At 34.8% G+C, this 18,684-nt stretch overlaps 1 long non-coding RNA gene across 1 annotated transcript; it reads right to left on the reverse strand.

Annotated features, from left to right (window-relative positions):
* Positions 1 to 520: 520 nt before the first annotated feature.
* On the reverse strand, positions 521 to 2,603 carry LOC112039080 (uncharacterized). Its single transcript, XR_002885938.2, has 3 exons — positions 2,432 to 2,603; positions 1,448 to 1,514; positions 521 to 849 (listed from the first exon to the last, which is right to left on the reverse strand). It is a non-coding gene; the product is annotated as an uncharacterized LOC112039080 (long non-coding RNA).
* Between the last annotated feature and the right edge of the window lie 16,081 nt (positions 2,604 to 18,684).

Below are 18,684 nucleotides of genomic sequence, written 5' to 3' on the forward strand. Positions count from 1 at the left end.
AAAGATAGCTGGTAGACCTTATCCTACTAACTACACTTCTCCTATCTTTCCCAAGTATGATGGCATGACAGGGAATGCTAGAGAGCATATTAGATGGTATGTGGATCTGATAGCTCACCCATATGATCATGAGTTAAGGCTCAGGGAGTTCTCTAAATCTTTAGAAGGCCGTGCCTTTACTTGGTACACTAGTCTTGCACTAGGATCAATTTTGAGTTGGAATGACTTGGCAACACAGTTTATGAAAAAAGTTCTTTGCTTTAGAAGAAAAGCTCACGCTGTCAGATTTGCAACATGAAAAGCAAAGGATGTTTGATGGGTTATTGGAGTATATTTGCATATTCAGAGACCTTTCTTGTCACGACCCAAACCTGTACTTCAGGATTTAGAGTATGATCGGCATGTTAATATCAAGTTTACCTCAATACTAACACGAACCAACTTGATCTGAAAGTGCTTATCAAGAATTTTTTCTTGAATTCTTGCTTATTTTCTAACATAAAACCATAATATACAAAAATGATTAAAACTTGAAATTTCATTTCCTTTGAACTTAGGAAGATTACCACTTGGCTAAAATGTTAGGTATTCATGCAAATATTACATAGCTAAACGTTTAGCAAACTCTTATTACAAACCGAACCCCAAAGACATACAACCGGGGTTTAAAACAAACTAAGATATTGAATTACACCTGTGCTCAAGAATCAAGTACATCTTAATTCATCCTATACAACAAAAAAGCTAACTATTGTACAACAAAAACTAATTATACATTCTAACAAATGAGAAAACATCAAATCCTTGCCACCTCTAATACTCTCGCTGCTTCAAGGAAGAACCTGTGCACTGAAATATAAAAGGGTGAGCTGCGAAGCCCAGTAAGGTTTTTAAGTTCCATGGGCCCTTGATAAGAATGCATGTAAATCAAATATTTTATGGATATGTCAGCTTTGATAATACAGCTTCATACTATTCATGTTGTTCTTAAAATAATGTATGAACTTTCAAATAAAATACTTCATTTTCCCTTCATATAATAATAAAAGGGCATAATAAGAAACATAAACATAATTCCGTTATCTTATTTTTAAAAATACTATAAAATGTTTCATTATAAACTTCTTTTTCATGAGAGCTTTTAACTTCATAATGCATTTAAATAAAATCATTCTCTCATGATCAATCACATAATATAGCTATTAATGACATATTGGTTATTCCATAATAATAGCATATCCATCTCATTTTTAAATATTATGTTCGTGATATAGATAATGACATCAATATGCTAAAATTATCATGTATATAAGCTTGCACAACTCACGAACATATATTTTACTTAAACTAGGCTTATATGTCATATCTTTAATTAAAAAGTTTTAATGCATAATACTTTTGAAATAATCTTTATACTTATCAAAAGCACATATCTCAAATCCCTTACCTGAAAGCCGAAGACGCGAGAGATTGTACAAGAGGAGCTCAAGTGTCCATGTTCTCGTTCTCGTCACCTAAATGAAAAACCAAAACTTATTATTGACAACCTCTTCCTAAGTATTTAAACTTATATCTCAATCATATCCTAACTCTCAAACTTAAGAAAATCTTAATTCCCATCTCAATAAGTTCCCCAAAGCATACGATACAATCATCAAACACATTATGCATCCAAACCATAGAGAAACCAAGGCATAAAATTTATATATATCCAAACATACCAAAGAATGAGCATATTAAATTATAGCTCAAAACATTCAACCTAGCTTCAAAATTAAATCCACAAAGTCAGAGTTATCCTACCCTGTTTACTGGTCATTACAGTAGCAAAAGCCCCATTTGCAAAATACTAATGGGCTGTTAAAACACATCCAAAAGTCATGAAATTTTATATAACTACTCCCCTGTATAAAAATTTCGGATTCAAAGCATAAAACCATGATTTATTAAAAATCATACAAGAAAACGTGTTCAAATCTGTCCCGGCAGAAATTCATGCAACTTAAAAATTAAACCATTATTTTTCTACTCATCCAATTGCTGTGAGACCACTTCCATAACAACCATATATGTCTTAGAATTCATAAAAACTACTCCTAGCATCCTAATTCACAGCAAATGATTTAATACAGAATTCTCTTGTTGTAAACATCAAATCTGTCACAGTGACAGCTTCAGCACATGTTCTTTCTAAAATCATCAATAAATAGCTATTGACCTTCATTTCATTTGGGTATTTTTATACCTATACAATACATATTAAATTACCCTAATAAGCATCCAATAGACCAAAACTCCATCACCCTTTCAACTTACAAAAACAGAATCACAAGTTCAGTCTCACAAATCAGGATAGAGGATAAAGAATGAAAATAAACAAACAATCATACTATCCAAGTACACAAAATCAGATGAGGTTTAATTTACTTACCACACACTTTAAAGATGAAACCCTAGTGTTTAGGCTCTTAATTTCTTCTTAGAGAAATTAGAATTTTTGGTGAGAAAGAGAGAGAGAGGTTTGGCCGTGTAGGAGCAAAAGGAAATGAACAAAAAGAAAAGGAAAGATGAACCTAGAAGCTGTTCTGGAGCAGCAAAAGAAGGATAAGAACATTGACTTTGGGCGTGGAATACGTGTGATGCTAGGAAGAAAAATCAAAGCCCACTTTTTCCAACTTTTGACAATTCTACTTTCACCCCTTATAAACATATATATCTAGAAAGTCCCACACAATAATATAACTTTTCATATATATCCCTACCTTTATAAACTTCTTCCTACAACATTAAAAATGGCATGTATCTTCTATAATATCACAAAATCAAAGTTTCATGCACTTAAAAGTAATTAAGATAACAACATGCATATAAACTCATAAATTAATTATGCAATTAGGTTGGGGTGTTACATTTCTTTGCTGTGCTATGACCCTGTGGAGGAGGAGAGGCCGGTAGATGTTTGTATCACGGGTATGTTATATGAATACCGACCTTATCTTGAAAACTTGCAAATCTCTACTTTTACAAGGCTTGTAGAAGCTGCAAGAAGGATAGGTATATCTGTTAGGAAGCCTTCAAAGGGTTCGACTTCACAAGATGTGAGTACGCCTAGGCAGCCCTGGAGGAGAGAAAACAAAGAGGTAGAAGTTGCTATGGCAAAGGAACCAAAGAAATAGTCAAAGGTAAGAAGAGGGAGAAAGGTAGTATTCCCCCTCCTTTCACCGTGTCCACTAAAGAGTTGTATAGCATCCTAGAAGCTTGGTTGAAAGATGGCATAGTGGTGTTGCCTGAGTGCAAACATGAACCTATAGAAGAGGAAAAGCGAAGCTCACTTTATTTGTTAGGACATATGTGAGAATTGTTAGAGACATATGTTATGTAAATTGGCTAATCCTTTAACAAAACACACTTTACTTGTAATTGCGTAGATCTAGGATGGGTTTAGTACTTCAAGAAACAAGAGTTCAAGTTTAGTATTGAAGCCATGCAAATTTGTCGAAGAAACAAGGAAAGAAGTGATGTTCATTAAAGCTCGATAGATAGCTCAACAGAATCATATCTATCGAGGTTTAATGTTGAAGCTCGACAGCAGCTGTATCTATCGAGAATTACGAAATTAGATTTTCTAGATCTAATTTCACGCATATCCGTGTGTATTTGTGTAGGGTTTATTTTCTCATAACCCTAAACATATATAAGGATAATTTTAAGGGCTGTCACATGATGATGCAACTTGATGCAAAGTGATTATACATGCATATTATGACTAGAGACAATTTGCCCTAGTTCATCATATTCTCTATAGAAGCTACTGCGTTTTTGCGCTAAGGATTTTGTAACCAAGGAGCTTCTTGATCTTCATTGTTGGATGAACTGAAGAACTTTGCAGCCAACATCTTCCTCAAGTTGGTATGTTAGTCATGTACTGGGATTCGTGCATTATTGGTTAGTCATGTACTAGGAGCCGTGCATTGAAATGAGAGAGCTTGCCATTACATTACAAGTCCAATTGGGTATTGGGGTAAGAATTCAACTGTAGTTTGGTATTAGGTATTGGGATTCCTTTTACTTGTAATCACTTGTATTGATAATAGTGGATTCTCGAGAGTGGTAACCTTAAATTCACTCGGTGGGGTTTTGCCTAGGTGGTTTTCTCCATTCGTAAACAAATCACCGGTGTTAAATTTATTTCCGCTACATTTAACTTAGTTGGTGATTTCTTTGTGTTACTGTACTTATTGCATGAAAGAATCTAATTAATTTTATTTGGCTAATTAATTTATTAATTTACCAAAGGGGTCAATACATTCTTGGTCTATCATTACTATAGGTATCGCAAGAAATGTGATCACCATACCATAGATTGCTATGCTTTGAGGAATATCTTCCATGATAGGGTAGTTAAGGGAGATTTGTTTATCAAAGTTGGGAAGAGAGCTAACCCAAGGATGTGTAGACCAGAGGTGGCAATGACTTTCTTCATAGGTCGTGAGGATCCTATGGAAAAGGAAGCAGAAAATATGGCTAGCAGCAGCTTAGCACCTCTGCCTTTGGTAAATGAAGAAATGGTAACAAGAATTCAACAGGAGGATAAGATACACTCCTTTCTTGAAGGAATAGGTCTTAGGCAAATGGCTAGAAGAGAGGCGGCCTAAGCTTTAACCAAGGTGATGGAAAGGACTCATGAAGTGGCAGTTATTGAAGGAAGTTTGATGTAAGTGGCATATTAGAAAGTAAAGGATTCAGTCAACTTTTCTAATAAAGATCTAGTCAACCATGTGGTTGATGGCAACAAGCCTTTATATGTCACTACCTTTTTGGGAGCATCTCAAATTAAAAGGGCATTGATAAACACAAGTGCATCCACTAATATTCTACCTCTCCCAACATTTAATGCCATAGGTATTCTAAGAGAGAGAATTATTCCAGAACCACTACAAGTAGCATTAATAGGAGCCTTACAACAAAGTACCCTTGGGCATGTGTCTATAGATCTTAAGGTTGGGCCAATTTGAGCACCCACTCTTATGCATGTAATGGAAGGGAGTACATCCTATCACATCATCTTAGGCTGTCCATGGTTAAAGGAATATAAAATTATGGCTTCCATATATCATCAATGTGCAAAAGCCATTTAGAGGAATAAGCAAGTAGTTATTGAGGCCACCAAGATGCCTTTTGATAAAGCAAAGCTTCATTTTGCTAAAGCAGCTTTATATCAAGAGTATGAGCCTGAGGGTGAGAATAGGATTCTTCCTTTTAATCATACTACTTTGCAAGTGGAAAAGGAAGGTGATGGTGAGGTCGTAAAGCTAGAAAGTCCTTTCAAGATAAGAAGAGTCACTAGGCCTGATGGCTGGGTGATATATGAGTTCTGACTGTTAAAGGAAGGGGATGAGAAGGATGGCGAGCCTAATTCCCTTAGTTCGACACAATGGCCAGAGGAATTCATGTAGTTGAGGAGCTGGTGAAAGAGGCCCCTGAGTGCATGAATGACATTGTTAAGAATATACAAGAAGAACTTGTTGCAATCGATCTAAATGATGGAAAAGAAAGTGAACAACTGGTAAAGATTAGCAAGAGTTTGTTTGAAGAGAAAAGAAGAAAGTTGGTAACCTTATTGATAGAATACAAGGATGTTTTTGCTTGGAGCTACCAAGAAATGCCAGGTTTGAGCCTGAGACTAGTAATGCACAAGTTAAAGGTGGATCCTAATGCTAAACCTGTGAAGCAGCCACCAAGAAAATACCGTTTGGATGTGGAAAAAAGATAAAGTTTGAAGTGCAGAAGCTTTTAAAGGTGGGATTCATTGAAGAGATTGAATGCCCAAGTTGGTTAACCAACATAGTTCTTGTGAAGAAGAAAGGCAGACAAATAAGAATCTGTGTGGATTTTTGAGATCTCAATAAAGCTTGTCCAAATGATGAATTCCCACTCCCTAATGTTGATATTCTGGTAGATGCAGCAATTAGTCATAAACGTTTCTCCTTTATGGATGGTTATAGTGGTTATAATAAGATCTTTATGGACCCAACAGATGCCCAAAAAATTGCCTTCAGGACATCTTTCGAGAACAATTTCTATAAGGTGGTGCCTTTTGGATTGAAGAATGCAGGTGCTACTTACCAAAGAACTATGACTTTGATCTTTGGTGATATGCTTCATAAACAGGTGGAATATTTCTATTAATGATCTAATGGTGAAGGCAAAGAATCCTTTTGAGCATTTGTTGCATAGAGGCAAGTCTTTGAAAGATGCAAGGAGCACAACTTGAGGATGAACCCTTCCAAGTATGCCTTTAGGGTATCTTTAGGGAAGTTCTTGGAAATTCTTGTTCACCACAGAGGGATTGATTTGGATCTTACAAAGGCCAAAGCAATAACTACCCTCAGTCCCCCTACAACTTTAAAGAAGTTAAGAAGTTTTATGGGAAAAGTTTCTTACTTAAGAAGATTCATCCCAGGTCTAGTTGAGATTTCGAAGCCTCTTATGGAGCAGACAAAGAAAGGAGTAACTTTTGTATGGTGTGATCAATGTCAAAAAGCATTCAAGAAAATCCATATGATATTGGCAGATCCTCACACAATGGTGGCCCCTATACCTTAAAAATCCTTATTGTTGTACATAGCCAACACAGAGCAATCCTTGGGAGCATTATTAGCTCAGGATCAAGAAAGGGTAGAGAAGCTAGTATACTATATTGGTAGACTTATGAAGGGACCAGAGTTAAGATACTCAACTGCTAAGAAAGTATGTTTACCTTTAGCCTTTGCTATGTCAAAGTTCAATCATTACTTTTTAGGGTATCATGTGCAGTTGGTGACCAAGAGCAATCCTGTGAAGTATCTCTTCACATGCCCTCAGTTATTAGGGAGAATGGCACAATGAGCTAACCTGACGTCGTGCCTTGATATCGAATGCATCAAACCAACTGCCATCAAAGGCAAGGCAGTAGTTGATCTACTGACTAACTTCCATGGGACAAGTGATTTTTCACCTCCCTAGCAGGAAATTTTGGTGACAGAGGAGTAGGAGTGGTCAATGTATTTCAATGGGTCATCTACATTTCAAGGGGGAGGGATAGGAGTAGTCGTAAGGTTAGACATAAAAAGATTGAAGATATTTGATGATTCTTAGTTGGTAATAAGGCAGGTTGAAGGAATTTATGAAGTAAAGAATCCTAGTTTGGCTGCTTATAGAGCTGTAGTACAGGGAATTATGGATTACTTCCATAGAATACAAGGTGGTTAATAAGAATGAGAACAAACTCATTGATTCGCTGGCTACCCTAGCAATTAAGTTTGTGTTGAAGAAAGAGAAAATAACACTTTGAGTAGAGAAGCAACCTGGGTTGACCCAGAATGAGCTGTGTTTCCCTCAAGATTGGCAAGAACCCTTATTAAAAGCAATGACTCAAGGGAAGTACGTTGGGTCGGAGTTACCAGTGAATACCTTAAGATCAATGGGGATTTGTTTTTTAGGGGAGTAGAGGGTTTACTGATGAAGTGTCTCTTGAGGCTGGAGGGACTGACATTGTTGCACAGGTTGCACTATGACATTTGTGGTGTAAATCTAGATGTCAGCCTGTACAGAAGACTATAAAGGCTGGGAATCTTTTGGCCAGAAATGGCCAATGATGCTAAGGAAGAGCAAAGGAATTGTAAAACTTGTTCTATTATTCCTCCAGATCAAGCAGAGGTGCTTAATGGTGAACTACTGGGAGAAGATTGGCAAGTTCTATACTTGAGATACCTTTTACAAGGAGTATTGCTTGTTGATTGAGTACTAAGAGAAAAATTGAAAAAATACGTGACTAGGTTTAAAGTAGTAAATGAGAAGTTATACAAGAGAAGCTTTCAAGGAAGGTGGATGGTATGTATCCCCACTAAAGAAGTCAATGGCATTCTTTCAGACTTGCATGAGGGAGAGCTAGCATGACACCCAGGTGGGAGAAAGTTATGGCAAATGGCTTTACACCAGGGATATTACTCGCCCACAATGCAAAAGGATGTTTAGAACTTTGCCAAAAAATGTCAAGAATGCTAAAAGCGAGGGGATGAAATGCACACTAGCCATCAGAGTCTTCATCCAACTGTGGCTCCATATCCATTCCATAACTTGGGGTTGAATATTATAAGACCTATAAACCCCCCCCCCCTTTGAATGATGTACATGGATACTGGTAGCCACTGAGCTATTCACCAAGTGGGTAGAGGTTGTGGCTATGAAGAAGGCAACAGGTAGCTCAGTGGCTAATTTCTTAAGGGAGAATATAATATGTCATTTTGGGGTGCCAACAAAATTATTTCTGATAATGGCACACCATTTTTGAATAAGGATGTGTGTCGTTTAACAGAATGGTACTCCATTTCTCACATGACATCGATACCTTATTATGCCAAAGGAAATGGTCAAACTGAGGCCTCTAACAAAAGACTACTAAAAATATTGGGAAAAATGACTTAGGAAAATTGAAAGGGATGGAAAGAGGAACTTCCTACAGCATTGTGGGCTCATAGAACAACCAAGTCACAAGCTACAGGATATTCACCCTTTTCTCTAGTCTATGGCATAGAGGCTGTTATCCTAACAGATTTAGTAAGGCTAGCAGTGAATCTGGTAGAGATTGCAGGGATACCTAAAGAAGACACTTTGGAAGTTGTGGAAGAAATGCATGATAATGCTGCCTCTCATAATTGCTTTTACCAAGCTAATATGAAGGCTAGGAATGAAGGCCAAGTTAGAGAAAGAAAGTTTCAAGTGGGAGAACTTGTTTGGAAAACTACCCCGCATGTACAAGGAGTAGCTGGAGCTGTTAAACACAAGTTTTCTCCAAAATGGGAAGGACCATACATAGTAGAAGAAGCACATCCAACAGGACATTATTGGCTAAAAGATCAAACAGGTATAAAGGCGTATAGTCCCATTAGCGGAGCTCACCTTAAGAAGTATCATGCTTAGGCATGTAAAAATATCTTTTTGTGGCCATCATGTCTAACCAATATTGTGTTTTACAAAACTCATACTATTATAAACAAAGACTTATATTCAGCTATTTCATATGCTATTGTTCATAATATGCATGCAAAGAGTCTAAATAACTTGATAGAATAAAGTATAGTAAAGTTTATAATACAATCTCATAGCCTCTTAAGACCATAAATTATTACAACTTGAAAATTAGATAATGTTTGCGAGAAAACTAGAATTTTCAAGGGAGAAGTCTAGATCACTCAGAGCTCCTAAATCGCCTTCCAACTTCTCAATCTCTTCCTTCAAAGAATTCCATTCTGCGGTGACACCTTCTAATTGAGCTTGAAGGATAGAACTTGCTTCTTGCTAGGATGTTAATTCCACCTAAAGTCTATTAATAGATTCCTAGAGCTAAGTGATAGAAGTGACATGTACCTGTAAAGCTGATTTTATTTCCTTTGCTTTATTGATACATGAGTTCTTTTTATCACCATTCACGAAGTGAGGACAAGGAAGCATGAACAAAGGGTCCTAACTTCTTTAATTCCCTCAATGCAGTAACATGGCTCCTTAACAAGTTGGCATTGACACTTAGGCTCTCAGCCTCACTCGGTGTGGAAAGGAAATTGTCAAGGGGAAGAGCTAAACAATCCTCTTTACCCTTTGAATGTAGTGGGGATATGATAGACCCAATTTGATGTAAGAGAAAGCCCCTAAGTGACAAGGTCCATTTGCTAGTATCCCTCATGGTTTCGGGATATTTGGAGAGCAATTGAGAACAGATTGCTCTTAAATTAGGAGAAACCAATAAGAAGAATGGATTAGATTCTGTCTAGGTGATTTCACCTTCTTGTTCCTTGGAAGTAGCTTCTGTCAAATCTTCTTTCTCTTAAGGATTTTCAGCATATACCTGATTTGAATCCTCCCTTTCAGTGTTAGACTCTATTTCTTCATTAGAAGTAATTTCTTATACAAAAACCTCTCAAGTTGAAGAAGTGATCTTTACTTTGGGTTGAGCTTGAGAAATAGATCCTGTAACCTGTCAAAGGTCAAAAATGGAGAAAGAAAGAAAATTTACTTGTGCCATGGGTTGAAAGAAGAGGTTACAAGAGTTAGCCACTGTAGAGAAAAGAGCGTAACTTGGGCTTCTTGCTAGAAGGGGTTTTTGCATTCTTCTTTCTCCTAGTACTTGAAGGTTTGGCTTTTGGAAGGGGCTTTAAAGATAAATCCTCTTGAAAATAGGTGGGACATCCACTCGTTGGTCACCACTTTCCCCAAAATTCCTAACACGATCTCTAATGTCAGACCACTATGACTTAAACCTAAAAGAAGGCAATCCAGCTCTAGTAGGGGAAGTAAAGGGGATTTCAGGGCTTGATGCCAATATCTTGATAAGATTCTCTCTTTTAAAGGCCAAAGAGGCCATTACAACAAGTAAGGTTAAGGTAGAGAGATGTCCTAGTATGCCTTGGTCAAAACCAAATTGGTAGGCAAACCTATGGGGATTATAGGTTTAAGTTTCATACTCATCTTGAAAACGTGCCTAAAGATAAAAAGAAAAAGCACAAGCAACAAAAGAGAGTTCTTCCGTAGACCATGGGGTGTCCCAGTAATGAGAAACAGAAACGCTCTAAGGAAGTAAACAGTGGGGAAAGTCCACCCTCCAAGGCAGAATAGGGTCTGGCTGTCCAATTAGTAAGGTCATCAAATACTTTACTAAGGAAACTATTTGAAGACACTGCCACCTTGATCCAACGCCAATAGTGTGGCAGGCCTTAGGGTGATGACAGACTAGTTTTATAAGAGTTTAACACCTTGAGGACAGGGGCATAGTTCCTAAAGTGTTCCCACAACCACATTTACAAAAAAGCAATGGGTACAACAATTTCAACTTGAAATCTACCCCTTAAGCGTTGCAAGTCAAAGGTAAAATGATCCAAGTGAGAATACAAAGTGAAAGCTCGAAAATGTGTTGAAAATACAAGAGCTGTTTAGACCCCCAAATTAAAGTTACGGTTCGATAGATTTTACATTAACTTAATACTAAATGCGGAATAGTGTAAATGTGAGCAGATAAACAAACAAACTACTCTAATCCATAATCATGACAACACAACAGTAAAATGGAATGTAAAAGAGTATGGAAGAGAGATGCAAATACAAGATAACATGCTGATGTATTATCGAAGAAGAAATCGAAGAATTTGGCAAAAACCCTCTCCACCGCCCTCTAAGCGGTAATCGATCTACTAGATAATTAGTTGGGATACATGGGTTAGTAAGAGACCCTCCAAGCCTAATCTATTCGATGTACCTAAGCCCTCCAAGTCTTATTTCAACAAGACTTCTTAAAATCATCTAACTCTCCGGATCCCGCAACAAGCTTCATGTTGCATCTGCCATCCTTGACTTCTTCCAATACTTCCCAGCAACACCGAAATCTCACTTGACACTCTGAAATGGTGTGATAAGTGTTTGGGCTATCAACCTCTTAATGATATGGAAATAGAGAGGTAGGAGTTGAGGAAAATCTACAAATAATTATGTAGAAAAATGTGGGTATAACAATCTCTAACTCTTAAGGTTTATGGCTAGGGTTTTCTCTCAGAAGCACTCTCTAACATTTGTAGGTAATATGGGTATATATAGTGTGGGTACAGAAAGTGTATATCAGATATGACAGTCTAGCAAAACAGAATGTTTCGCGGGTATCTCGCAGGAAGGCCTTACCCGCGAGTTACTCGCGAAACACAACTATCTCCATATTGTCCTTATTCTTCATGTTCCAGCATGTGTAGGTCACATGGATCACTTCGCAGGATGCCAAGTCGCAAGCTACCCGCGAAAACCTTTCAGTCTTCAATTGCTTGAGTCTTCACACACACACACTCTCTCTCTCTATCACACAACCCTTTCAATAAAATCCCACAATAAATACAAAGTATAAAGGATTGAATAAAATTACAATCAAATTTGGCACGGAATAAAAGCCAACAAAACATATAGTTGTAAATTACAACTTTACAATCTCCCCCTTTGGCTATTCCATGACAAAACCCCTAAAACAGACTCTAGACTTAAACGTGAGTTTGGGAATAATGGCAAAACTCACTCACACTTAATCTAGAAGCTGTGAAGCACTTGCACGTATATACCTGTAACTTGAAATACTTGCACACAAACAAAACTTCCATTAAGCTTATGACAAGTTGAATACATGGTATGTACATGAGCAAGTAAAGTGCGATCAAGTTTGTAAACACTATAAACACGTAAGCATATCTTGATCAAATAGGAACAGTCATTAAAGAATGACTACAATGAACATTTAGCTAGTAAATGCTCATCTGGACATGCAATGCAATAAAGAACAATCCCAAGGATCAATTGCATGTTCAACACTCAACTAATGCAAAATACACGAAATATTTGCATCTAGGATACAAATCCTACTAAGGGTACAAGAGTGAGGTACGTAAGACATATTAGCAATATCTTAAAAGTACAAAAAAAGAATGCTACAAAGCATTGAGATGATCACAAATACTGAATATAAACTGAAATTAAAAATAGAGTATTAAAGCTTTTAAAAGAAAAGCAGTAAAAACAATAAAAAAATAACAAGCAGCAACTTCTAGCTTCTCTAGCTTTTCCTCCCCCTATCACTACACTCCCCCTTATCAACGATACCATCTCCCCCTTTTTGTCATGGAATAGCTAGTCTCCATGTTCTTCTATCTTCCTTTGAATTTGGTCCATCTAAGTTTGGAGAGATGTAAACTTTGTGTCGAAGCGAATGTGTTGAGAGTGCATGATGGTTGCTAGTCCGGATATTTTGGTATTAATCTCTTGAAGTGCAGCCATGATGTTGTCTAGCTATTCATCATAGGTATGGGAGGTAGAGCTTGAGCTTCCTGAAGTAGCATGACTTTCTTGCTTGGTACTCTTCTTGGTGTGATTCATACTGGCATGAAGTGTGCGAATGTTAATTGGACTTGGCCGAGGATATGGACGCTCATCTTCCGAGGGATGCACGCCTTTGAGCTTCAAAATCTTTGAGATAAGGCGGCTGAAAGGAAGACAGTTCTGTGAAGCAGTTCGTTCAGCCGTTTTTACCAAGATGTGAAAATATGAGAGCAGACATCAATCTCTTTGTCAATGATCAAATCATGCAAGAATAGTGCTTGACCGAGATTCATGAACCTAGTGCTTGACAAAGGATAGAGGTTGCTACACATGATCATTGTGAGCAGTCTCAATTCGAGAGATAAAGATGCCACACTTATTGACTTTCCATTGGATGCAAACTCCAAATTATCTTCTAAAGCTTCTTTAGGGGAAATAAAAGTGAATGAGGCACAAATTATAAAATCAAACGATAAAAGTAAAGAAATATAAGCTTTGGCTACAAAATCATTGTTTATTATATTTGTAACTATGATTAGAACAAATGACCACACACCAAGAATTATTTTAATATAAAAAATATTTTATTTATACAGTTATATTTACACTTGTAATGAAATTTAATTATCCTAAAAATCACCTCAAAATTAAAAAAGTATCCTAAAAAATGAATATTTTAAAGTTAATATTATCACTTATTGGAGAGAGAGAGAGAGAGAGAGAGAGAGAGAGAAATCATTTTTTACGTTTCTTTTTTAATTATTCGAGAGATTACGTATATTTATAACTATCAAGGGTTTGGTCATATTGTTGGTTTTGGGGGGCTATCTTGGTCTTTTTCTTTTGGAGGTGTAGGATATTTCAAATTTGATTTATTTTCAATTATTAAAAACTAATATGTAATCCATACTTATGCACGAGAACAATGAATTTTAGCGGTGCTATTGATGTTAGCTTGGGTTATTACTTATTAAACATATAGGACATTAGTTTGACTAAGACATTTAAGGATACTAAAATGGTTTTCCTTGCAATTTTCATGATATTAGCTATGTCAAGTTTCTCATTACTTTGCTATTATATATATAATTTTGGAAATCACTATTGGATACTACATATACAATATCAATTCACAATTATTGTTCGTGAAATTCTACTAAATAAAACACAAAATAAAAAGAATAGATTGGTTCAATAGTATCTCCTAAATTGAATGAGGATAAATGCATGGGATCGTTCAACTCAACTACAATTTTTTAAGCAAAATATATTCGTATAAAATTATCTGAATAGAAACAGTATAAAAAATATGCTTATTAATTTAGAGAAAGAATAACAATAAAAATCTAAACAATTTAATTTTTATGGAAAGCTAGCAAAAGCAAAATCCAATTATGATTCTAATTGAATTTTCTCTAAATTTTAGTTTAAATATATATATATATATTACCTAGTTAGTAATGGACCGTACATAGTCATGGTATATTGCATATAAATGACTAATATATTTGAATTAATTTTAGTTACAAAAAAAAAATAACTCATAAATATAAAATCACCCAAACTCTCTCTTCCTATGATTTTTTATATAGAGTTAGATATATTATTAGGTTTTTTATGATTTATTTATATTGAATTTCTCGTTTTCTACACTGAATTAACTCACATGACACAAAAATTAAAAAAACTTAAATTAGATAGGATACGTGACACAAAATTAAACTTTAATTTGAGAAGAAATTAAAATTAAACTTTAATTGGAATCCAATTTTTACACTGAATTAACTCACTTGGCACAAAAATTTTAAAACTCAGATTAGATGAGACACGTGATGCAAAACTAAACTATGATTGAAATCCACTTTCAAATCTAATTAGATTTTCATTCAACTTTGGCTATTAATATATACAGATTGCTTCTCTCACATATATTGATTATTGTATTGGTTTCTTTATATTTAATTCCCAAAAAATTATACAAAATCTATAACATTTTTGCCAAGCATTTAACCACATGTATCTTAAATAATAAATAATATTGGTGATGTGGAAAATTGTTGAGGTTTCAAAACTTATGTGGCACAACATGAAGTTAACTAATGGTCAAATGTCTTTGATTTTATATTATTTATAGATATTCTTTTAATCTTTTCTAGTATTTTCAAAGTTTTGTGTTATTTTCTCAACTCATAAATTTTATGATTATTTTAGGAAGATTCATTGTAAAATTTTAATTATTACTAAAAAAAATAAATATTAGATTATTTCGATGGTATTACGATAATTTTTTAGGTCCTAAGGGCATTTCAATCATTTTTTAGGTTTCACAGGTATTTAAATTATTTTTAGGTATTAAGGGTATTTTGGTCATTTTTTAGATTCTAAGGGTATTTTGATAATCTTTTAGGTTTTAAGGGTATTCCGATGATTTTAGATGGAATTGGGGTATTTTGGTCCTTTTTTAGGTTTCGAGGTAATTTCGGTCATTTTTGAGGTACTAAGGGTATTTCAATTAATTTTTAGTTTCTAAGGGTATTTCAGACATTCTCTGGGTATCGGGGGCATTATGGTCATTTTCATTTGTTCTGAGGGTATTTTGGTAATTTTATAGGTTTCATGGTTATTTCGGTCATTTATTAGGTTTTAGGGTCATTTTTTAGGATTAATGGTCATTCGGTCATTTTTTTTAAGTTTTGAGAGTATTTTGATAATTTTTTTGGTTCTAAGGGTATTCTGATAATTGTTGAAGGTTTTAGGGGTATTTTGGTTATTTACAAGTTTTATGAGGTACTTTGGCTATTTTATAAGTTTCAAGGGTGTTTCAAATTTTTTTTTTTAAGGGTTTAGGGTCATCTTGGTCATTTTTAAGGTTCTATGAGTACTTCAGTCATTTTTTAGATTTTAGGTGCATTACAGTCACTTTTTAGGTCATAATGTGATGTTGGTATTGCCTAATATGACAATAGAACCATCAAATGTGAGAAAGAAATAAAGGGACCACAAAATGTGACAAAAGTACAGTCACATGTGATGTTGATACTGCAAAATGTGAGGATGGCACCGTCAAATGTGAGAAAAAAAATTAAAGTACAATCAAATGTGAGAAAAGTACAGTTAAATGTGATGTTGGTACTGCCTAATGTGATAATAGAACCATCATTTATGAGAAAAGAAAAATTGAACCACTAAACATGATAAAAGTACAGTCATATGTGATTTTGGTACTACACAATTTGAAGATAGTACCATCAAATGTTAGAAAAAAAATATGAGTACAATTGAATGTGGCAAAAATACTGTCATATGTGATGTTGGTACTACTTAATGTAATAATAAAACCACTAAATGTGAGAGAGAAAAAAAAGGACCTATTAAATGTGACAAAAGTACAGTCACATGTGATGTTAATGCTACTTAATGTGACAATGGAACTGTCAAATGTGAGAAAAAATTAAAGTACCACCGAATATGCAAAAAGTATGGTCAAATAAGATGTTAGTACTACCCAATGTGACAATGGAACCATCAAATGTGAGAAAACAAAAATAAGGGAACCACCGAATGTGAAAAAAGTATAGTCACATATGATATTGGTATTATACAATTTGAAGATAGTACTATCAAATATGAGAAAAAAATACGTGTACAATAGAATGTGGCAAAAGTATGGTCAAATGTGATGTTAGTACTACCTAAATGGAATCATCAAATATGAGAAAAAAATAAAGAAACTACCGAATATGACAAAAGTACAGTTATATATGATGTTGATAATACCCAATGTAACAATAAAACTGTCAAATGTGAGGAAAAAAAATTAAAGTATCACCGAATGTGAGAAAGGTACGATTAAATGTGATGTTGGTACTGCCCAATGTGACAATGGAACCATTGAGAAAAAAAATAAAGAAATCATCGAATGTGACAAAAGTATAGTTACATGTGATGTTGGTACTGTACAATGTGAATATGGTAAATCAAATGTGAGAATAAAATAAGGAAACCACCCAATGTGACAAAAGTACAATCACGTGCAATATTGGTATTGCACAATGTGAGGATGATACTATCAAATGTGAGGAAAAAAAAAAGGAACTGCCGAATGTGATAAAAGTATATTCACTTGTGATGTTGGTACAGCACAATGTGAGGATGGTACCATCAAATGTGAGAAAAAAATAAGGGAACCACCAAATGTGACAAAAGAACAGTCACATGTGATGTTGGTATTGTACAATGTGAGGATGATACTATCAAATGTGAGAAAAAAAAAAGGAAACCACCAAATGTGACAAAGTATACTACATGTGATGTTCGTACTACACAATGTGAGAATAGTATTATCAAACGTAAGAAACAAATAAGGGAACCACTGAATGTAATAAAAGTACAATTACAGGTGATGTTGGTACTGCACAATATGAGGATGGTACCATCAAATTGATAGAAATAAATGTGTACGCAGCGAAAAATTAACGGATTTACATCATTCGAAGTTGATAACATGCGTTAAGTAAATTTCAGAATTAGAGAACAAGTGAGCGTACCTTGAAGTGGTGAATTTCAAAACCTGAATATTGAAGCACTTAGGAATACTTTTAATCTTCACTCCAATTCCACTAACACCCAAGAAGTGTGGACTCTCAATTGGTTATAAAGGGATGATTAGAGAGTGTCATACATTCACTTCCACACCATTACAATGTCGTTTTTCTAACACAGAAAATTTTGTATGTTTTTCCTTTTGTATCTAACAAATTATCTAATTGGGCTGGCCTTTTGAGCCTTTCCAATTGGGCTTAAATGTGTGGCTTAGAGTGGGACCAAAATGGGCCAATAAGACACTAGCTCCAATGGGTTTTGTGCTTTCTGTCAACTTTTGACAAGTCCAAAGTTACCATTAACTATATTTAATACTACTATATAAATATAGTTGCACTCTAGACCTTATCTATAAATTATATCCCAAGATTTTATTATACATGCAACCATTTCATAAAATATTCGTAGTAATACAAAGTCATTAATATAGACTGCCACTTTGTAAATTACTACATCTTAATCCTTGAGTATCCGGTTTAATCATTTTAAGTTATTCATCATATATTTATGAAATACAATTCCATAAATATATACTTTAGTCTTACTAAAGTGATTAGGTCTAACTCTCTGAATAACAAACTCATTAAACTTATCTCAAGGGAATACTTTATATCTCCATTAAGAGACTATGAATTCCATCTTGAGAATACATGTTCCATCAACACTAAATGTGGCAGCCCAACATACTGATGTTTTGACAATTACTATAGATCTCACTCCTGATATATCAAAGCAACTTACACCTCATGATCAGGTCCATTATTCTCTCAGGATTAAGAGTTCATGCAAATACAAGTCGTGAGATTTATTATTCATTTGACTGTCGTTAGGAAAATAATAAATCTCACAACGGTCCAGTTTAATATATCTTAACTCTTAAAACATATTAACACATCAATCAGAAGTCTCCACTTCCATGATCTAGACAAATCATCGTGATTGATATATTATAGTCTTCACAGATGAAATGCCCAATTTCATTACCGACTACGAACGAGGTCGAATCCACAAGGACTTGAATGAATGTAGAAAAATTAAATCAAATCTTAACAAAATTAATCCTAATCTAGTTTAATTAAAAATTGGTTGTTTTGAAATTAAATAAACTAAGCAAATAATAAAATTAAGCAAATAGTTAAACTAAGAAAAAGATATAAAGCAATAAAAAGATGTAAACAATCAAGGGAAAGGAATTAAGGTTTT

Source organism: Quercus suber, unplaced genomic scaffold (assembly GCF_002906115.3).
Source record: "Quercus suber isolate HL8 unplaced genomic scaffold, Cork oak 2.0 scaffold_651, whole genome shotgun sequence".
Taxonomy (NCBI): domain Eukaryota; kingdom Viridiplantae; phylum Streptophyta; class Magnoliopsida; order Fagales; family Fagaceae; genus Quercus; species Quercus suber.